General features: G+C 44.1%; 1 protein-coding gene and 1 long non-coding RNA gene across 6 annotated transcripts in view; one reads left to right on the top strand and one right to left on the bottom strand.

The window, feature by feature from the left end:
- Positions 1-23504, bottom strand: part of GALNTL6 (polypeptide N-acetylgalactosaminyltransferase like 6) — a 1496936-nt gene that overhangs the window by 208248 nt on the left and 1265184 nt on the right. The window lies entirely within an intron of this gene.
- LOC129649805 (uncharacterized) overlaps positions 1-23504 on the top strand; it is a 191975-nt gene that overhangs the window by 801 nt on the left and 167670 nt on the right. For all 5 annotated transcript variants that reach the window (XR_008713292.1, XR_008713291.1, XR_008713294.1 and 2 more), the window contains exons 2-3: positions 22-222; positions 17619-17701. This is a non-coding gene — a long non-coding RNA (uncharacterized LOC129649805). The remainder of the gene's footprint in view (positions 1-21; positions 223-17618; positions 17702-23504) is intronic.

Genomic DNA, 23504 nt, shown 5'->3' with positions numbered 1-23504 from the left:
ACACATCTGCCCCTCATGCAGGAGTAATGAGGAGTCCTGGTGAGTTCGGGCGGCCTCCTCCTTTAATGTTCACGTGGTAGGGGTGAGGACCGAGATGCTCTCCACTTCTGGGAGCTGGAGGGAAGGACCAGACTGTTTCTGCCCTTGATTCTGCCAGGCAGGAGAGGTGAGCCCGTTCCTTCACAGAGACAGTGACCCCAGCTTCCAAGGTGTTATCATCAGGTAAGCTGACTCCTCACTACCCGGCTGAACTCAGGGGAGATGACAGAGCACAGCTGGGTGTTTGGGGTCCCTAGGTTTCTGGGGAGTGGAATCCTACAGGCTGTGTGTGTGTTTTAATATTTACTTAATTGGCTGCACTGGGTCTCAGTTGCTGCGTGTTAGATCTTTAAGTTGTGGGGGTAGGATTTAGTTCCCTGATGAGGGATCGAACCCATGCTCTTGAGGGGGTCCCTGAGCCTCTGTTTTCCCACCACTTAGATGGAGGATACCAATGATCAGATAAAGGACTGTTGTGGGGATGAAAGTCAATCAAAGTAAAACATCTCGGGCTGCAACTGGGCATCAGTGGAGGCTCAACCAATGACAGAAGCTACTGTTGTAATTATGCTTTGTGACATTTATCTTTCCTGGGTTGTCCATGTGGGTCCTAAGGTGGGGCATGCTGCACCTCCTCTGATATGTGGGTCCTTCCTAAAGGCCAACACTTAGAAAAGAAAACCGCCAAGTCACCTGGGACGTCTCTGTGCTCAGATTTGCACCTCGATCCAATGGCTTTAGGACCTCAGCAACTCTCAAGTTCAAGACCAGCACTCTTGTGTTTTACACAAGAGCCTCAGGTCCAGAAGGGTTTCCCAGGTGGCACTAGTGGTAAAGAACCTGCCTGCCAATGCAGGAGACATAGAGGTGCAGGTTTGATCCCCTAGGTTGGGAAGGTCCCCTGGAGGAGGGCATGGTATCCCACTCCAGTATTTTTGCCTGGGAAATCCCATGGACAGAGGAGCCTGGTGGGCTACAGTCCATGGGATCGCAGAGTCGGACACGATGGAGCGACTGACACACACAGACATGCACACACCTCCTAAACAGCCCTTGAGCACCTCGAGGGTTGATATTTTTTCTGTCACTGTGTTCCTTCAGAAGAGCTCTGATAGAGGGAGACCAGGAAGATGCTGTCACCGTCAGCTCACAGGTAAATAAATTCACGGAGTGGCTGCCCGATGATTCTTCCATCAGGGTTTACTTTCTCCTCCTTCATCTTGGGACATTTTGGACATTCAGCCTGGAGGTTATTTGTTTTGATTTGAAGTGTGCATTACTTTTAAGAGTCAAAACTCCTTTGCAAAAACAAGGGTTTGGACATTGTGTCAATACTTTCTTTCAAAACAATTTACCTTCCCTTCCAGCAGGTGGCAGTATAACACAGCAGTAACCTGAGCAAACAGTCTGGCCTATTTTAGGTTGAAAGCAACCAGGGAGTTTCATTCCCGGTTAGATTTCCACAATAATTCTAAATTAAGAAGATAGAGGCTTTCTAACAATTTGATCTGTGGGTCATCTTTTCACTGCCAATTGTTATACACTTCCTCAGGTAGAAAAATTTCATCCTGGTTTTCTGAGAGCTCCTTTACATCTGGCACTTGCAAATATGAAACTGGAGTATTGAGGAAAACATCTCGTTTACTATTTAAGTATTAGACTTAAAAGGTGTTTTGTTGCTATGCTCTTTTTGCATTTTTTAAAAATTATTTTTTAACTGGAGAATAGCTGCTTTCCAATATTGTGTTGGCTTCTGGTTTACAAAAGTGTGAGTCAGCCACAGGTATATTCCTTCCATGTTGAACTTTTCTCCCACCCCACCCCATCCCACCCCTCTGGGTCGCCACAGAGCACTGAGCTGAGCTGCCTGTGCTGTGCGGCAGCTTCCCGCCCGCTCTCTGCTTTACATTCGTCAATGCTGTTTTCTCAGTTTGCCCCACCCTCTTCTCCCTCTGCCGTGTCCAAAGTTTGTTCTCTATGTCTGAGTCTCTGTTCCTACCTGCCCTGCAAATAGGTTCATCAGCATCATCTTCCTAGATTCCACATATATGCAATACTTATATGAATTTTGTTTTTCTCTTTCTGATTTACTTCACTCTGAATTATAGGTTGTAGGTTCATCCACCTCACTAGAGCTGACTCCGATGTGTTCCTTTTTATGGCTGAGTAATATTCCATCATATGTACATACTCCAGGCTCTTCATCCATTCACCTGTTGAGGGACACCCAGGCTGCTTCTATGTCCTACCTATTGTAAATAGTGCTGCAGTGAACTTTGGGGTACATGTGTCTTTTTCAATTATGATTTTCTGACGGTATATGCCCAGTAGTGAGATTGCTGGTGATATGGTAGTTTTATTCCTAGTTTTTCAAATACTCTTCATACTGTTTTCCATAGTAGCTGTATCAATTTACATTCCCACCAACAGTGTTGCTATGTTTAATTCACTCTAAGATGTTAGTTAAAATGAAATTATTGGGGCTATTCATATGACTTCAGATAAGAAAATAGTCTTTCTGTGGAACTTATTTCAATGTGTACTTTCTGGACATGTGTATATTTATTGGCACATGCGTCTTTTGAGGAGTTATTTCAGCCTCTCAGAATTATGGTTTATTTTTTGGACTCAGCACAGCTTGAAAAATTAGCTTTCTTTAACATAGTTTCTCAGGAATCTCCATACTTTTGTTTAGCTTTCCATAACTTTTAGGGAATTTGTTTAATAAAATTGGAAAAAATATTCATCAGGCAAATATGTCAGAGGAGCCAAGGAACAGTTTTCAGGATGAGTCTAGCTAAAAGTGTGGATAACAAGAAAGCAGAGATTAGAAGTCAGATATCTACTACTTAAGGGATATATCTATTATTATTCTCTGGAAAGACAAATAGTAGCAAATTGCTCAATTATGGTGAATAAATCTTCATTATTTATGGTATCCCGGTTCAGTTGTGAATAAATGTGCCTTGAGTGTATTTTCTTATTCTAGACACAAGAAGACTCTTCCTACTGTGGACCCCAGCCTTGTGCCCGTCTCCTGTCTGAGAACTGTTTTCACGTCTTGTTTCTTTGTGGTGATCAGCGTATAGACAGCAGACCCCAGGGCCTGAGTGGCAGCGGGGCCCCAGGCTGCGGGGAGGAAAGGCACAGCACAGGGTGTCTGGCGAATGCCGCTCGCTTGGCCCTCCTCTCTTCCCCCGGCAGATACCCAGTGCCCCAGTCAGCAGGCACCGTGTGAAGTGGGCACCCAGCTGGCGGGACGAGCGGGCATGCTCTGCTACCATCCTGTGGACGAGCCCCATCTCTCTCTGCTTTTCTGCCTCAAATACTGCTTTTTGGTGGGTGTGAGTTTCTCTCTCTCATCTCTCTCCTCCTGTGACTTTTCTGTCCTCGGTTCCCTCTGCTGAGTGTGTAGAAGGAAGACTCCATGCAGACAAAGAGTGGGCACCCTGTGGACACGGAGGGTTGAGCTGATATGTCTGAGTTATTGAGCAGGTGGGAGAGAGGCTGGGTCCCCCCTGAGGCAGCCTGTGAGTGACTGAGTGAGGATGGTGCTTAGTCGGACGGGGGGCCCGAGCAGGGTCCGCGCCCCTGCCTGTGTGTGGAGAAGACCAGGTGTTCTCACCTGTCAGAGGAACAGAGCAGCCTGCCCCCAAATGCCCCGCTTTCCACACTGATGATGTTTGAAGTAAACTTACTCAGGAAGCGGCCAGTGCAAAACAGACACTCTGACTGTTCTTTGTCCCCCTGAAAGCAGAGATAAATCTCCCCAGTGAAGAGTCCCCTCCCTGCACCTGCAGGGGAGAAGGCATCCTTTATCACCAGAGACAGGAAACCCAGGGCCCTTCAGGCTGTGTAAACAAACCGTGTGACTTGTTGCTAACTTTCCGCCCCAAGCCCAAACTCCTTCCTCATGTCAGTTCTTCCCACATTTACTGTTTCTTTGTTCAGAAGGTATAAACGCTGGGGCTTGGCCACTTCTTTGGGTCTCATATTTTATGAGCTCCCATGCACACAAAATTAATTTCTATTTCTCCTATTCATCTGTCTTGCTAAGTTGCTTCCGTCCTGTCTGACTTTTTGCAACCCCGTATACTGTAGCCCACCAGGCTTTTCTGTCCATGAGGTTTCCCAGGTAGGAATACTGGACTGGATTCCAGGGGTTGAACCCACGTCTCTTACATCTCCTGCACTGGTAGGCAGGCTCTTTACCACTAGTGCCACCTGGGAAGCCCACGTTAATCTGTCTTATGTCAACTTACCGGTTAGAGCACACATGCCTGGAGGAGGGGCAGGTGGTAGGCAAATGGGAGCTGACCTTCAGAGGACCAGAATACAGGGGCGGTCATGCTGTAGGTAAAGGAGTCTTCTGAGGTTTGGGGCTGGACAGAGGGGTCAGTTAGAGTTGGAATCTGGGTCTCCAGGATAAGAGCTTAGCAAGAACTTTGACCCTCTGAGATGCACTCCCAGAGAGGCATGACAGCTGGGGACACCAGCAATGGGTCCTGTGGGGAAAAAAGCCTCTTTTCCAAAGATCCATTGCGTTCAATGTGAATCCAGTGGAAGTTTGTGGGAAAAATTAAAAACTCAGATGACCCCGCTACCCCATCATGCCTTTGCCTGTTACCAAGATGTCATCCTGAGTCTATGTGCTGTGCTGTGCTAACTCACTTCAGTCGTGTCCGACTCTGTGGGACCCCATGGACTGTAGCCCACCAGGCTCCTCTGTCCATGGGATTCTTCAGGCAAGAATACTGGGGTGGGTTGCCATTCCCTTCTCTGGGGGATCTTCCCGACCCAGCAATCAAACCTGCATGTCTCTTATGTCTCCTGCATTGGCAGGTGGGTTCCTTACCACCCCACACCACCTGAGTTTATGGGAACTCAAGTAGAATTTGTGTCCTGCTGTTGTGTGAAAATTGTATAAATATTATGTTGAATTGGTTCATAGCGCTTTTCAGGTCTACTATATCCTTCTACTTTTCTGTCTATTCATTCTATTAAGTTTTGAGTTTAATATTGAAACTCCAACTAAAAATCTTAATTTATCTACTTAAAAAAGTAATTGTAATATATAGTGGAACTATATGTCACTTTGTTCTGTGTTTTCCAAGTCTCCTGTAAATTTGTTAATCCATACTTTCATAATTACAAAAAATTTAAAAATAATGTAAGATGCCATCCTGGACCTGATGTGAAATTTTATCTTTTACAAAACATTTATTTGTATTTATTTATTTGGCTCCTCTGGGTCTTAGCTGTGGCATGCAGGGTGTTTGCTGCTACATCCAGAGTCTTTGTTGTGGCCTGTGGGATCTAGTTCCCAGACCAGGGATTGAACCCAGGGCCTCTGCATTGGGAGCTCGGGGTCTTAACTGCTGGACCACCAGGGAAGTCCTGAATTTGATTTTTGAATGGACTGAGTTTGCATTGAGAATTGACTGAGGGTTTGCCTGTCAGGGACCATGACCTGGATCAGAAGGAATCTAGGTAGCAAGATCAGGGCTCACTCCCCTACCAGGACCTTGGATCCAGAAAGAGGGCCTGCTGGGCTTTGCTCAGCTGGGCAGGCGGTCCTGGACCCACAGGATGTGCCCCCTGGAGGCTGCACACGTCCTGGGAGTCAGGTGCTGTGTTTGCGTTATCCCCACGCTGTGGTGATGGGGTCTTCTGAGACTGCAGTCTCTTCTTTCATCCTCTTTCCTGGGGCTGCCCTCCTGTGGCTGAGGGCTCGGGGCCCAGGGAGGGGCCACAGGATGGGTATTTTTGTGGATGGAGCAGGACACTCGGGTTTCAGGTCAGCTTACATGTACCCACGGCGGTGGAGGTACAGGCCAAACACGCAGGTGGAGACGGGGTTGGCCCAGGGCTGCTGTGTTCACGTCCTCCCCCAGCCATCACATCTGTAGAGCTTTCAGGAGGAATTCCACCTGCAGACCTGGCCCTCCTGGGGACATGAAGGTGTATTTACCAACGTGGGAGCACAGAATAAACTTGGATCATTTGCTCGTTGGATTTATAACTTGTAAGGGTCTGTACAGCACTGCCCTTCATCTGCAGTCTGACTGCAGGGCCCACGAGTGTGGGAGGCAGGCCAGCCACTTTCCCTGGAAAGGATGCTCTGTCCGCACCTCCCTCCTCCGAACCTTGAGTTCAGTAGCAGGGACAGGCAGTGGCATTTGTGTGCATTTGGGCGTTCACTGTATGTTTGAAACCTGTTCTGTGTGCTAGAGTTACTGTCTATGAAGTGACTGTTGTTGCTTTATAAAGATCAGTCCTTGGAGTGCAGTAGGCCAAAGGAGAACCTTTGGCTGGGCTGAGTCTTTTGGAGCCTTTACAGGTGGTGGGAAATGCCGCCCGCTCCCAGCCCCACACTGCCCCCTCTTTTGCGCATGGCTTGAGCTCTGCCCAGGTTTTCTTATGGGCACAGTCCTTGCCCCCACTGCTGGTCTGGGCTCACTGCCCTTCAGACTGGCTTCCTATCCTGTGGTTTGCTACGTTGTCGCCTCTTTCTCTTATGCTTCTGATCCATTGCTCTTCACTCGCTCTCTCTCTTTGGGTACCACACCTTGGGTGCATTTTTTCTCCCCATCCACTGTGGCCAGAACTCTCAGGCCTTGGCCTTGAGAATCTCCTGTTCCCAGCTCTGGCTCCCTGGACTCCACGGAAGGTCCAGGCCAGAATCCTCATCCCCACTGATGGGAGAGCAGCCAAAAATGAGGAGGAAAGCAAGGCAGCACAACATCCTGGTGTGGCCCATGTCCCTCACCAGGGGAGGGTTGGGCTGGGAGGGGCCCTCAAATCACTCTGGAGTTAGAAGCTGCAGCCTGGAGACTCTGGGTCTCCAGCCCCAGCAGCACAGAGCTGTCGGGACAGACGGCTGGGGCCGCTGCCTCTCTGTGACCTTTCTCCCTCAAGAGCTCACTTTGTCCAGGTTTTTTTTGGGGCATGTCAAGAAATGAAAGCAGACATCCTTTTCTCCTTAACATATTTCCAGATGGATATACCCCAAGAAGTAGTAGTAGCCAAGAGAAAGAACAAAAGGAAAAGAAACTGCTTAATTGTTGCTTTGAAGGAGGGAATGCTGCTTTGGCTAAAGTGTTTCCTCTGAGGATGTGGTCTCATTGTAGGTACTGCTCCTGGACCCCAAATAGATAATCAGGATGCGTGCAAAGATGGGTCACTTCAGTCACTGGGAAGCTAATGAAAGTGTTGCTTTGCTAGTGTCACTCCTCTCTACTCGCGTCAAGGGGGCATGTGCACCACTATTTTATTTTTCTATTCTGTCTATTTTTGCTCTAACTTTGTTAGAAGATTGAGATGGGGAATTCATCATCTCTGATTCAGTTCTTTCTTCTGAAGTCTCTTTTCAGTCATATATGTGGCTCATTTTTGCACACAGCCTCACTGCTGTGGATTGAATTTTGGCATCCTCCAAAATTCAAATGTTGAAACCCAATCCCCAGTATGATGGTGTTTGGAGGTGAGGCCTTTGGAGGTGGTGAGGTCATAAGTGTGCAGTGTGTATGAATGGGACTAGTGCCCTTATGAAAAAGGCAGCAGAGCGCTCATTCAGCCTTCCCCCAGGTGAAGACGCAGCAAGAAGACGGCCGTCTGTAAGCCAGGAAGTGAGTCCTCGGCAGACACCTGGTCTTGCCAGCCTTTAGAACTGTGAGGGATATGTTTCTATTGTTTATAAGCCACCCTGTCGACAATGTTTTCTTACAGCAGCCCACACAGACTCAGACACTCACCTACTGCTACACAATTTGGAATGAAAACCAACTCTCACAGAAGACCTCAGTATAGTCTCAAAGATAGGCTTTATATCTTTCCTATTCTAACTATTCATATGTATTCACTTTGAAAAATAATTTGAGGTGATTTACAGGCAAATTTAGCTTATAAACAATCAAATTCATGACAGTAAAATTCACATCATTATAATAGCTAATAATTGTATAATGATAATATGATAATGAGTATATATATGCTCTGTTGCTTAGTAACTCAGTTGTGTCCAAACCTTTGCAAACTCGTGGACTGTAGCCCACCAGGCTCCTCTGTCCATGGAATTCTCTAGGCAAGAATACTGGAGTGGGTAGCCCTTTCCTTCTCCAGGGGATCTTCCTGACCCAGGGATCAAACCCAGGGCTCCTGCGCTGCAGGCGGATTCTTTACCATCTGAGCACCAGGGAAGCCCAAGTACACACTCACTCACACACACACACACACGCACACACACAATCCATGGTAGCCAAGGAATTACATCTCTGCAGGAGAGAGCTTCAGGACAGATTTAAGTTGCCCACTTTCCAGCCCTTTGGTCAGGTCACAGACCTGTCCTCTGAACTTTGCTCAAGTCAGGCATCATTGCAAGACCATTAGTCCACTGCCCACTGAGTCCCTGGTGAAGACTCTAGTTTTCATCATTTCTTTCACTATAAACACTCAAGGCTTCATCTCAACAGTGCATGTGAGGTTTATTTTTCTTCACCAGACTTCAGATCTATGCATGTTCCGCAGTCTGTGATGCATATCTACCCTCCAGTTCTAGGACCATGACCCCTACAAGTCCATGGCCCCCTCCAGCCTTCTCTCCAGTGGTCTCCAGGCAGTAGTTCTCTTACTGCCCCCTGCTACCCTAGGTTCCAGTTGGCATCTGGAACTTTGACAGCCCTGTTCTCTTAAAGCATCTCAATGCTTGTTAGAAATAGACATGACTGGAAGGATCGATATCATTACCTTATTATGAACCACCCTCCTGTGGGAGATGCTTCTCTCCCTGGATTGTGGTTTTTCAAATAGATTTTCATAATCATTCATAATGTAAAGGATTCCAGGAAGGCCTTCCACTCCCAGATGTATTTATTTTTGAACATGATTTTTATCAGCTCTCTTCTATGTGCAGAATAAAGACCTTCTGAAGTCCAGTCTCAACCACAATATATTTCTTTCTTTTTATCTGCTACCACACCCCTGTAAGAATTGCCTCTCTGCTCAGACTAGTCTGGGGTTGATGTCCTCCAAATATCTGTGCTGCAAAATTTTCCTTGACTGTTTCCCACTTCTGAAAAACTGTCACCTCTTCTTCAAGCACACACAGCCCTCCCTGCTGGACCACACATTCTCCTGAACTTAATTATTTATTGCATTCATTGAATAAATATTTATTAGGCACCTATCATGGGTAGGTACTAGATTCCAGTGATGAATAAATTGAATGAAACAGTCCTCCCTGCCCTCATTCTAGTATCAGGGTTAGCAGTGATAAGAAGTGGGGGAAAAAGGACTTGTTAACTTGGGAAGGGAAGGAAATAGGAATGCAAAGTGGAAGTCGCATGTGAGAAGATGAAGCTAGAAGCACCCAGGTCTTGGGTCTATGTTCACTGTGAAGGCAAGAGGAAGTTGGGTGAATGGTGAAGGAGTTTGTTAATTCTCCTGGCTCTGGTGCAGTGTCCTCACAGGCAGAGTGAATGTTGCTGAACCTAGGGTTCTAGGAAGGGGGGACGTTCATAGAGGTTCCTCCTGAGCTGAATGCTGTGTGTGTGTGTATGTTAGTCACTCAGTCGTGTCTGACTCTTTGCAACCCCATGGACTGTAGCTCACCAGGCTCCTTTGTCCATGGAATTCTCCAGGAAAGAATACTGGAGTGGGTTGCCATTTCCTTCCCCAGGGGATCTTCCCAACCCAGGGATTGAACCCAGGTCTCCTGCATTGCAGGCAAATTCTTGACCATCTGAGCCACCAAGGAAGCCCTAGTTGAATGCTGGCAGAACCAGAAAGGGGAATAGGGAACCAGAAACTGGAGATCTGGACTTCGTGTGATTAGATCATGCAGCACAGAGCCCATAAGTGTCCAGAGAAGGAGCGATTGTAGGTAGAATCAAGTCACACATCAGGGTTGGGGCAAGAAAGCAGAAATTCGTCATCATAATGAAACAGAAAGATGGATTCAGGACTCCAGTTTGAGAAGCTGAGCAAAGTGGTTAGTGGCTGAACGAACAGGCAGATGAACAGCAAAAGGCAACAGTCCAAGTCTGTGCACTCCTCAATTCTTCAGTACATTGGAAGCCTGTGCTACGTTTTAAGCCATGCAGGTTTATCGGCCACTTTATGGCCCTGGAGGTTGAGAGTTGGTTGGCCGATTTGCCCAGAGGTGCATGAAATGAGGAATTCAGTCTACAGCCTGGCTATAGCGGGACTAACCAACCTGCAAGACCAGGGGTGAGAGTCAGAGTCCAAGGATTAAGAGGAGATAATACCAAGGAAACTCATGGTGAGGGTGTTTCTGAGCTCCACTGGGGCTGTGGTCCTGAGTGACTGCTGAACAGGGACAAGAATCCATCTCAGGCTAGAGGAATGGGTGCCATCTCCTTCCAAAACTGTAAAGTCTACCTGGTCTCCTGTGACTTGGCAGACTCCTCTGCCGCATTGTGTCCGACTTTTCACAATCCAATGGATTGAAGCACTCCAGGCTTCCCTGTCCCTCACCATCTCCTGGAGTTTGCTCAGGTTCGTGTCCATTGAATCAGTGATGCCATCCAACCATTTCACTCATCCTCTGTCATTCTCTTCTTCCCTTAATCCTTCCCAGCATCAAGGTCTTTTCCAATGGTCATCTCTTCACATCAGGTGGCCAAAGTATTGGAGCTTCAGCATCTGTCCTTCCAATGAGTATTCTGGGTTGATTTCCTTTAAGATGGACTGATTTGATCTTGCAGTCTAAGGGAATCTCAAGAGTCTTCTCCAGCAACACAGTTCAAAAGCATCAATTCTTCAGTGCCTTGCCATCTTTATTGTGCAGCTCTCATATCCGTACGTGACTACTGCAAAGACCATAGCCTTGACTAGACAGACAGTTGTCAGCAAAGTGATGTCTTTGCTTTTTAACTCACAGGCTAGGTTTGTCCTAGCTTTCCTGCCAAGAAGCTGTTGTCTAATCTCATGGCTGCAGTCCTGTGACTGAGTGACCCTAAGGGTAGTCATGCAGAAACAGGTAAGGGTTCAGCTTGTGGTCAGAGATCAGAAAGAGGGCCTCAAAGCTGGAGGCCCTCAGGAACCTGGAGAACACGGGGGTGTCACAGACTGAGGGGAGGCAGGGACTGTTAATTCAGGAGCCTAATTTTATTCTGGTTGCTGGAAAAGAGAAAAAAATCATAGGGAACATCTTGCTTGGATAAAGGTCACTCCCCCAGGGAAGGAGGAAGAAATTGTCCTTTCTGGTGAACAGATCCCGACCAGGGAAACATGTTCTCAGGAGCCCTTGGTGTGAATTTGTATCAAATGGCTATGTTCTCCAAGACCTAGCACTGGGGCAGCAGAGACCCCAGAGAGGGGGCAATGGGGAGCGATCTTCAGGGCCACAGATGGACCATTAACAGGTTTGTTTTGCCACACCCCTGCCCATGTTACAGCCTTTAGCTTTCCTTTATAAAACTCTCCTGTGGGGTTTCATCTGGGGCCTTGAGGGACATTGATTTTATTCAATGTTTTGATTAAGTTTTTAAGACCCTGAGTCATTTCTATTTTTTTATTGTCACCCTCTGTAGAGTAGGACACCATTTAGAAATTTGACAGTATTTTTCCCGTCCTTTTGCGGTTGTCAAATATTGAATTAGGTCTCATTATAAACGGAGTAGAAGCTGTCGTTGTTGACATTTTCCTTCATTAGGAAGATACTGAAAGCTGACATTTTCAACCTATCAGCTCCAGTCAGTCTGCAGATAAGACACAGTGTGGGAACAAGGCCGTCTGCCTCCTTTCCTGCTGTCATTACAGACTCACTGGGAATCATTCATTGATAAAGTGGCTTCACATAATGGATCTCTTCCAGAGAGAGGAAGCAAAAAGTATCCATTAACTCTAGGATTGAAAGTCTGAATGAATGAAAGAAGGCATTGATTTGACTCCTGTGAGATTATTGACTGACTCAGATTTGAAACCTGAATGAATGAAGAGAAGACATTGATTTGAATTCTGGTTTTGCCCCTCAAGAGTTAGTTAATTTCTTTGGTTCTCTCTTTATTTGCAAAATTTAAAAAGCAACAGTAACTCCTTTCCCGATACCAAAGGATTATTTGGGGAGTTAGGGAATCAATTAGATGATGTAGTGAAGTGCTTTACAAACGTTAGGTTTTGCTTTACCTATTACATAGGCTTAATGAAATAGGTTATTTGGTTTTTGATTAATTGAAGGATTCTGGAATCATTCGAAGGTCGGGCGAGAACTGTGGTTGAGGTTTGGGGGAGGTAGAGTCCTGTTTCACTCCAACAGACCTCATCCATAGACTAAATTGATGAACATATTTTTTTTTACAAAAAATTGGAATATAATTGCTTTACAATGTTGCATTGGTTTCTGCCGTACAACATCATGAATCAGCCATATGTATGCATATATCCCTTCCCTCTGGGGCCTCCCTCCCGCCTCCGCACCTCCCACCCCTCTCAGTCATTACAGAGCACCGTGCTGAGCTCCTGCTACACTGTAGGTCCCCACTGGCTGTGTGTTTTACACTTGGTGGTGTGTGTATGTCAGTGCTAGCCTCTCCATTCATCCCGCTCTCTCCTTCCCCCTCTGTGTCCACAAGTCCAGATGAGATACTTTCTAACCCGGCCTTCCAAAGTGTGTGCCTGCAACTGCAGTCACAGAACCCCGATCGCAGGGAATTATGTGCTTAAAGATGGAGGCCAAGGCAGATAATGCTGTGGTACTTTGTATGTGTGAATATACCTGGCTGGCCCAGGTGGTAAAAATCCACCTGTGATGCAAGAAACCAGATTTGATCCCTGCGTCAGGAAGATCCCCTGGAGAGGGAATGGCAACCCACTCCAGTATTCTTGCCTTGAAAATTCCATGAACAGAGGAGTCTGCAGGCCACAGTCCACGGGGTTGCAAGGAGTCAGACACAACTGAGCAACTAACACTTTGTATGTATTAGTATCATTTTGGTCTTTGAAGAAAAGGGGAGCAAAGTTTGGAAGCAATTGCTTGAAGGTCACAGCAAAATCCATGAGGTATATTGACTTAGGTTGAGAAGTAGAATATGAACAAAGTTCTCCCACCTACCAGACAGATACTCCAGGGTTTACAGGTAAGCTAAGGTGTGGACTGCAAAAAAACAAAGGAGATGAACAATGCTCAGTGCAACTCAAAGGTGAAAGTAGAGTGACACAGCAACTTGTCCTTCTTGCTTTCTGTGCTACATTAAATCCAATCTCCTTTTCCACAAGGGGAGCCAACTGCATTTCTTGTTGTTTTTCAGGTGCTAAGTTGTATCCGACTCATTGTGACCCCATGCGCTGCATGCAGCATGCCAGGCTTCCCTGTCCTTCATGATCTCCCAGACTTTGCTCAAACTCATGTCCATTGAGTCAGGGATGCCATCCAACCATCTCATCCTCTGCCACCACCTTCCCCTCCTGCCTTCAGTCTTTCCCAGCATCAGAGTCTTTTCCAGTGAGTCAGCTCTTTACATCAGGTGGCCAAAGTATTGGAGCTTCAGCTTCAGCATCAGTCCTTCCAGTGAATATTCGTTGATTTCATGGGAAGGGTTGATTTCCTTTAGGATTAACTGGTTTGATCTCCTTGCTTTCCAAGGGACTCTCAAGAGTCTTCACCAACACCACACTTCAAAAGCATCAATTCTTCGGCACTCAGCCTTCTTTATGGTCCATTTCTCACATCCATACATGACTACCGGAAAAACTATAGCTTTGGCTATAGGGACCTTTGCCAGCAAAGTGACGTCTCTGCTTTTTAATATGCTCTCTGAGTTTGTCATAGCTTTTCCTTCAAGGAAGACTAATGTTGATTGAATTCAGGATGACCAATATTGGGTCAAAACTCACTTGGAAAGAGTTTTGAGTAAAAGCGAGTGCTCTCAAATTCTAAGCTAAGGTACAGCTCAGTCCCCACTGGGATTGACCCAAGTGGGATGTTAACATTTTGAATGTCAGTCAATGTAATCAGTAAGGTGCCGATGACAGCTAGTTCCTTCTGGGCACCTAGCAATTCGACTGCAGTCTGTTGTTCTCTTCTTGGCTGCAGAAATGAGGCAAAGCTCCTGTGCCCACCAAGGAGAAAAAGCCCCTCTTGCTCTCTGATGGTTAGTCCAAGCTTGGGCCCATGTCCTTCTGAGGAGACAGTCAGCCAGATCTCAGCCCCCCACACACCCCTCCAATGGGCACCCCTTGACACCACAGTCCATCTGAGTGAGGTGACCTGCAGGGATTTTGTTTAACTCAGTGTGCTGAGCACATCTGGAGAAAAGACTTGTGAGAGGATTGGTGATGGTTAGTACTGCTATCAGCTTGGTGGTGGTCATTTACCTGCTTGCAGTGCTATTTGAGCAAGAAGTGATTGTCTTCTCTGAAAATGCTTTCTTCTATTTGATTACTTCTTAAACACTGGAGTATAAACCTTCTCTGAGTGGAAAGGGAGGTGGAAATTTCCAGGGGCTAGTGGTAACCCTTACATCTGGGTTCTTATTCCAATTTCTTATAAACTTTAGAAAATTACCTCTTGAGCCCGAGTTACCTCATTTGTAAAAATGCAGACAGTATCATTTATTAGACTTAGACTTGAGATAAGGATTAAGTGAATTAGCAATGGAGGAAGATTCCCTCCCCAGCGTCTGATGCGTAGAAATAGGCATTTAAATATTTATTTATTTGTTGTTTATTTATTTAACTGTGCCAAGTCTTGGTTGTGGCATGCAGGATCTTTAGTTGCGGTGTGTGGGATATAGTTCCTTGACCGGGGATGGAACTTAGGCCCCCTGCATTGGGAACATGGAGTGCACCAGGGAGGTTCTTTAATATGCATTTAACAACTCTAAATTTTCTCCTCACATTGGTGGTGTGGATGAAAGAAAGAAGTGCAGACTGGGGAGTCTGTAAGCCCAGATTATAGTAATAAATGGTAAATTGATCAGTTGTGACACTGGAAGAGTCGCATAGACTCTCTAGTCTCAATTTCTTGTATAAAAACAAGAGGTGTTCTTTTTGATGATGGCCATTCTGACAGGTGTGAAGTGATATCTCACTGTGGTTTTGATTTGCATTTCTCTATTAATTAGCCATGTTGAAAATCTTTTCATTTGCCTCTTGGGCATCTGCATTTCCTCTTTGAAAAATTGTCTATTCAGTTCTCCTGCCCATATTTTAATTGGGTTGATTGTTTGTTTTGATGTTGAGTTGTATGAGCTGTTTATGTATGTTGGATATTAATCCCTTATTGTCATATCATTTGCAAATATTTTCTCCCTTTCAGTAGGTTGTCTTTTCATTCTGTTGATGGTTTCTTTTGCTGTATGAAAGGTTTTAAGTTTAATTTGGTCTCATTTAAAAATTTTTTGCTTTTATTTCTTTTGCTTTAGGAGTTGTATTCAAAGAAACATTGCTGTGATTTGTAGCAAAGAGTGTTCTGCTTATGTTTCCCTCTAGGAGTTTTATGGTTTCTGGTCTTATATTTAATCTAATCTTTAACACATTTTGAGTTTACATATGTTGGTGAGGATGTGGAAAAAAGAAAGCCCTTGTACTCTGTTGGTGGGAATGTAAATTGGTGCAGACACTGTAGAAAACAGTATGGAATTTTCTCCAAAAACTAAAAACAGAACTTTTATATGATCTAGCAACCCATTTCTAAGTATATATCCAACCCCCACCCCCACCCACCCCGCCAAATGCTAGTGTGAAAAGATATATGCACCCTAGTGTTCACAAAAGCATCATTTATAATCACCAAGATATGGAAGCAACCTAAGTACCCATCAATAGATGAATGGGTAAAGACGATGGGGTACATTACACAATGGAATATTACTCAGCCATAGAAAGAATGAAATTTTGCCATTTGTAGCATCATGGATGGACTTGGAGGATATTAAGGTAAACCAGAAACAGACAAATACCATATGTTATCACCTATGTACAGACTCTAAAAACTACAACTAACGAATGAATATGACAGGAAAGAAGCAGACTTACAGAAATAGAGACCCACCTAGTGTTTACCAGGAGGGAGAAGGGAAGGGAGGAGGGGCAGTACAGGGGCAGGAGAGTAAGAGGTACGGACTGGTGGGTGTAAATTAAGCCACAAGGGTATGTTGAACAACGTGGGGGAATCTAGCCAATATTTTATAATAACTGTAAATGGAGTATAACCTTTAAAACCTGAATCACTATATTGTACACCCATAACTTAAAATCCCATGGATGGAAGAGCCTGGTGGGCTGCAGTCCATGGGATCGCTAAGAGTCGGACATGACTGAGCGACTTCACTTTCACTTTTCACTTTCATGCATTGGAGAAGGAAATGGAAACACACTCCAGTGTTCTTGCCTGGAGAATCCCAGGGATGGTGGAGCCTGGTGGGCTGCTGTCTATGGGGTCGCACTGAGTCAGAAATGACTGAAGTGACTTAGCAGCAGCAGCAACTTATACAAAGAATCTGCCTCCAATGCTAGAGACCTGGGTTTGATCCTTGGGTGAGGAAGATCCCCTGGAGAAGGAAACAGCAACCCACTCCATTATTCTTGCCTGGGAAATCCCATGGACAGAGGAGGCTGGCAGGCTACAGTCCATGGGGTCTCAAGCAGTCAGACACAACTTAGTGACTAAACAACAGCAAATGTACTTCAATGAAAAAAAATAAGACGAGAGGTAGTATTGTCTCTAAGGTTCTAATAGCTTGGTGGACTTATGATTACTGGCACCTTTTTGTGTGTGTGTGTGAATCAATTGTGAAGTTAAATTTAGCACAACAATGTCTTTATTACCCAAGGGGTACTACCGTTCACGTGGTGTTTGCATCCGTACTTCATGGCACTCCTGTATGGGAGAGGTAGTCAGTGAGTTCCCAGGGATCTGCTCTCTGTCCCTTGGAAGAACAGATGGAGACCCTGGTGGCAGCTCTTTAGAAGTCTCTCTACTCCCATGTCAGAGGGTTACAGCTCCCTTTAATTGTGAGGAGAATCTTATCCCTTTGAGCATGCCCTGAGCTTCCCAGCTCCGGGCTGCAGGACCAGCCCGCGAGGATCTGTGTTTGGCGCTTACACCCCAGGGGATCTGCAGTATTTGAAGTGCCAACCTTGAGGTTCCTGCCAACGAGTCATGGCCTTTGCTGTTTGTGTCCTGACGTGTCTCTAACCCAGGTTGCTGGTGGAGGAGGTACTGAATTCAAACTGATGGGTTTGCGGACATAGGGACTTTTGAGAGAATGAATGGACATTTGTATCCTGGGGACTTCCCCAGGGGCTCAGTGGTAAAGAATCCACCTGCAATGCAGGAGACATCGTTTTGATCCCTGGGTTGGAAAGATCTCCTGGAGAAGGAAATGCAACTTACTCCAGTACTCTCACCTGGAAAAGCCCATTGCATGGGGTCGCAAAAGAGTTGGACTCAACAGGGTAACTAAACAGCAACGACATCAGCCTGTGAAGCTTTTACAGGGGCAGATACTGTAATTTTTAAAATTTTAGAAATTAGTGGTATGTAAAATAGAGATTGTCAGTCCTGGCTAATGGTGTACAAGAAATACATTTACAATGTTCAAAACTCTATGTTTCAGAAGCCTCTGGGGAATTGTTGGAGATCTGTCTGCAGAAGACTGGCAGAGTAAAAGTAATTGCTCTAAAACTGCATGCAATACAGGTACGTTGGATAAAATAATTTCTTCTGGTCCTTTCTAAACCTTTAGATGCTGAGATATCTGAGATATGGAATAAATGTTAGTGGTCAAAAAGCAGATGGATGTCTTTCCCTTTGTCACCATGACTAAAGGAGCGTATTATGTTCTGTCACAAGAAACGGCTTCAATTCCTAAGTCCCTGCATTAGAGATAAGCCAGGAATGAGGAAACCTGCTAAAAGCCATGATAGCAAGAATTATCTAAGAGCTAAGAGCATTATGTCTTGATGTAAGCCACCAGGGAAGGAAAATATTTCATTTGTTTCAAAAGACAAAAATATTTATCAAATATGTCCAATCTAATCAGAATTGTGACTGACGGATAATTTAAACTGCGAATATTGCATTGTCCTTAAATTCTAGGAGCAGTTTGTTTGAAAACTAGATCACTTTTTCTAATATAAATATTTTTTTTCCCCGTTAGAGCTCAAAGTTATCCATGAGTTTTCCTTTTTCTTCCTAGTTAGATTGTAGAAGTTCTTGAGTCTCAGTTTAGAGAGTTGATAGATTTTGAACTCTTCTGACAGTATCAGTTCAGTTCAGTCACTCAGTCGTGTCCGACTGTTTGTGACCCCATGAACTGCAGCATGCCAGGCCTCCCTGTCCATCACCAACTCCCGGAGTTCACTCAAACTCATGTCCATCGAGTCGGTGATGCCATCCAGCCATCTCATCCTCTGTCATCCCCTTTTCCTCCTGTCCCCAATCCCTCCCAGCATCAGAGTCTTTTCCAATGAGTCAACTCTTCGCATGAGGTGGCCAAAGTATTGGAGTTTCAGCTTTAGCATCAGTCCTTCCAAAGAACACCTAGGACTGATCTCCTTTACAATGGATTGGTTGGATTTCCTTGCAGTCCAAGGGACTCTCAAGAGTCTTCTCCAACACCACAGTTCAAAAGCATCAATTCTTTGGCGCTCAGCTTTCTTCACAATCCAACTCTCACATCTATACATGACCACTGGAAAAACCATAGCCTTGACTAGATGGACCTTTGTTGGCAAAGTAATGTCTCTGCTTTTGAATATGCTATCTAGGTTGGTCATAACTTTTCTTCCAAGGAGTAAGCGTCTTTTAATTTCATGGCTGCAATCACCATCTACAGTGATTTTGGAGCCCCAAAAAATAAAGTCTGACACTGTTTCCACTGTTTCCCCATCTATTTCCCATGAAGTGATGGGACCAGATGCCATGATCTTTGTTTTCTGAATGTTGAGCTTTAAGCCAACTTTTTCACTCTCCTCTTTCACTTTCATCAAGAGGCTCTTTAGTTCCTCTTTGCTTTCTGTCATAAGGGTGGTGTAATCTGCATATCTAAGGTTATTGATATTTCTCCTGGCAGTCTTGATTCCAGCTTGTGCTTCTTCCAGCCCAGCGTTTCTCATGATGTACTCTGCATATAAGTTAAATAAGCAGGATGACAATCTACAGCCTTGACGTACTCCTTTTCCTATTTGCAAACATTCTGTTGTTCCATGTCCAGTTCTAACTGTTGCTTCCTGACCTGCATACAGGTTTCTCAAGAGGCAGGCCAGGTGGTCTGGTATTGCCATCTCTTTCAGAATTTTCCACAGTTTATTGTGATCTACACAAAGGCTTTGGCATAGTCAATAAAGCAGAAATAGATATTTTTCTGGAATCTCTTGCTTTTTCAATGATCCAGCGGATGTTGGCAATTTGATCTCTGGTTCCTCTGCCTTTTCTAAAACCAGCTTGAACATCTGGAAATTCATGGTTCATGTATTGCTGAAGCCTGACTTGGACAATTTTGAGAATTACTTTACTAGTGTGTGAGATGAGTGCAATTGTGTGGTAGTTTGAGCATTCTTTGGATTGCCTTTCTTTGGGATTGGAATGAAAACTGACCTTTTCCAGTCCTGTGGCCACTGCTGAGTTTTGCAAATTTACTGGCATATTGAGTGCAGCACTTTCACAGCATCACCTTTCAGGATTTGAAATAGCTCAACTGGAATTCCATCACCTCCACTAACTTTGTTCGTCGTGATGCTTTCTAAGGCCCACTTGACTTCACATTCCAGGATGTCTGGCTCTAGGTGAGTGATCACACCATTGTGATTATCTGGGTCGTGAAGATCTTTTTTGTATAGTTCTTCTGTGTATTCTTGCCACCTCTTCTTAATATGTTCTGCTTCTGTTAGCTCCCTACCATTTCTGTCCTTTATCGAGCCCATCTTTGCATGAAATGTTCCCTTGTATCTCTAATTTTCTTGAAGAGATCTCTAGTCTTTCCCATTCTGTTGTTTTCCTCTATTTCTTTGCACTGATCACTGAGGAAGCCTTTCTTATCTCTCCTTGCTATTCTTCGGAGCTCTGCATTCAGATGCTTATATCTTTACCTTTTTTTCACAGCTATTTGTAAGGCCTCCTCAGACAGCCATTTGGCTTTTTTACATTTCTGTATTTGCTAGTTAGCTTTTTTTTTTTTTTAATTTTATTTATTTATTTTTTTTAATTTTATTTTATTTTTAAACTTTATATAATTGTATTAGTTTTGCCAAATATCAAAATGAATCCTGGGGATGGTCTTGATTCCTGTCTCCTGTACAATGTCACGAACCTCCATCCATAGTTCATCAGGCACTCTATCTATCAGATCTAGTCCCTTAAATCTATTTCTCACTTCCACTGTATAATCATAAGGGATTTGATTTAGGTCATACCTGAATGGTCTAGTGGTTTTCCCTACTTTCTTCAATTTAAATCTGAATTTGACAATAAGGAGTTCACGATCTGAGCCACAGTCAGCTCCTGGACTTGTTTTTATTGACTGTATAGAGCTTCTCCATCTTTCGCTGCAAAGAATATAATCAATCTGATTTTGGTGTTGGCCATCTGGTGATGTCCATGTGTAGAGTCTTCTCTTGTGTTGTTAGAGGAGGATGTTTATTATGACCAGTGCGTTCTCCTGGCAAAACTCTATTAATTTTGCCCTGCTTCATTCTGTACTCCAAGGCCAAATTTGCCTGTTACCCCAGGTGTTTGTTGACTTCCTACTTTTGCATTCCAGTCCCCTATAATTAAAGGACATCTTTTTTCATAACCTATATTAATAAATATAATTTATACCATGACCCAGAATCATATATGCATTACACAAAATCACATATCTGAGACAATACCTATACTTATGTACTGATATAATACTCTGAAATTTTCAATTCAGTTCAATTAATTCATTGTTAAATACTGTTCATGCCACAGTAATTTCACATGATTTACAGGTTGAAAAATACCACTGCAATCGCTAGTTGTAGAAGACTCCAATAATGGTAGAATCAGTGAGAGAATTCAGATCTTGTCATTTAGGAAATTTGATCCACTTGTGCAGAAGATAAGCTTTGCATATACTTTATCAGAAAGGTCTTGGAATTTGAACTGCCTTTCCATCTTACTCTTCAGTTCCTTTCTTCCTGACTTTTCTGCCTGTCTCCCCCGACCCCCATCCCCAGTAAATCCTCACTGTAGCCAGCAGAAAACGTGAAAGACTTGAGAGATGTGTAGATAGACCATGTTTCTTCTGTATATCTTAAAGCTTTTACATCTAGAGAAGTGAGTGTTTGCCGAAAGCATGTCTGTTTATTCATACATTCAACTTGGCCACCAAGATAATGGGATTGCAGACACACTGCTCAGAGCTGCGTGGGTAACTAAGCATTTACTTATTATCAGGAAGGCAAATGCAGTTTCCAAGATCAAAGTGGACACTCCTAGAAGCTATGTTTATTGCAAAAGGATGAAGTGCCCGCCTTCCCAGGAATCAAAGGGACTTCAAGCAGAAAGGCGGGCTTACATTTGACAGAATCCCATTTTTGACAGGATGGCAACCATCTAAGTAGGTGACAGGATCAAGAGTTATTTAATTCCAAAAGTTAGCAACTCTGCCGGCTCTGGGGTTAAGCAGCAGGCCTGATACTGTGATGGCCGTAGCTGGGGTCTGCCTAACGAAATTTTAACTGTCAGTGCAAGGACTGAGGTTAATTTTAGAATTTTCACGAATTGAAATTCCTTTGGTAGTATCTTGATCGCATGTGTGCAGAAAGCAGGGGCCCCATTTGCTATTTCAGTGGAAGTAAAGTATTAATGAAATGCATTATAACCCAACCATGATTACAGTATCTGTTGGAAAAGTCATCTTGGATGAATCCTTGCCCTGAACACAGCAACCTTGAGTGGTAGCAACTAGGCCACGGCTATTCTACCATCAGCGGCCATCTACCAAGAGTTCCACCGTGTTTGTTGTTGTTGCTCAGTCAGTAAGTCATGTCCGACTCTTTGCGACCCCATGGTCTGCAGCACACCAGGCTTCCCTGTCCTTCACTATCCATTGAGTCAGTGATGCCATCCAACTACCCAACCACCTTATCCTCTGTCACCCCTTTCTCCTCCTGTCCTTGATCTTTCCCAGCATCAGGATCTTTTCCAATGAGTCAGTGCTTTGCATCAGGTGGCCAAAGTATTGGAGCTTCAGCTTCAGCATCAGTCCTTCCAATGAAAATTCAGGGTTGATTTCCTTGAGGATCGACTTCTTTGATCTCTTTGCAGTCCAAGGGATTCTCAAATGTCTTCTCCAGCACAGTTTGAAAGCATCAGTTCTTCCTGGCTCAGCCTTCTTTCTGGTTCAATTCTCACATCTGTACATGACCTCTAGAAAAACCACAGCTTTGATTGTTTGGATCTTTGTTGACAAAATGATGCCTCTGCTTTTTAATATGCTGTCTAGGTTTGTTATAGCTTTTCTTCCAAGGAGGAAGCGTCTTTTAGGATCCACTGCGTTAAAGGGTTTTATTTTTTTGGTATTCTCCCACACCCACTTGGCTTTGAAACCCAACCTAAGTCCCGTTGCTAAGACTTTCAGATGGTTACCTTCATGGATGTGTAAAGATCATCTCCTAGAAACTCCTTCTCTTGGATTACTGAAAAACTTCCCTGGTAGTTTTCAATATCCTTGAAATATTGGCTGGAGTATTTGGAAGAGTAACAAAGGGCTTCATTATTTCTTTTCCAAAACTGTAATAATTTAGGAGTCTGAAGAGGCGTCTTTCAGAAATTCTGGATACTTAATGAGTGTGCTTCATAGATATTACATTTCTATTACAATAGAATAGCTTTTTTTTTAAATAATAAAATTAGCTTTTCTTCAGGCTAATGTCTTCTGAGATCCCCCTTGTCCTCCCATGAGCTTACCTTTCTAGAGACTGTTAGAATTGGAGGAACCATTTTCCTGATATTTATCAAATGTTTACTGTAATTTAAAGCTTGAGTGTCACAGAAGTCAGTTTTATACTTGTGAGTTTCTCTACTGCAAATGTTTATAGCCCATATTTTGATGAAAAGACAGTATTTATTTTTTTGATGTTAAATTGTGTGAGCTGTTCATATATTTTGGATATTAACCCCTTACTGGTCATATCACCTGCAAATATTTTATCCCATTCTGTTGGTTGTCTTTTCATTTTGTTGATGGTTTTTTTGCTGTGCAGAAAAACTTTTAAGTAGTTCCCATCTGTTTATCTTTGCTTTTATTTCCTTTGCTTTAGGAAATGGATCTAAAAAAAAAATTGCTGCAATTTATATCAAAGGGTGTTCTGCCTATGTTTTCCTCTAGGAATTTTATAGTCTACAGTTTTATAGTCTTACATTTAGGTTTTTAATCCATTTTGAGTTTATTTATTTATTTGATATGGGCCATGTCTGTCTCTTATTATTAGCACTTACAAGCAGTGTGAAAACTGATCATAACAAATGTGAG

Source organism: Bubalus kerabau, chromosome 4 (genome assembly GCF_029407905.1).
Source record: "Bubalus kerabau isolate K-KA32 ecotype Philippines breed swamp buffalo chromosome 4, PCC_UOA_SB_1v2, whole genome shotgun sequence".
NCBI lineage: Eukaryota > Metazoa > Chordata > Mammalia > Artiodactyla > Bovidae > Bubalus > Bubalus kerabau.
The sequence above is the reverse complement of the archived record's forward strand: the minus strand, read 5'-3'. Positions and strand labels throughout refer to the sequence as shown.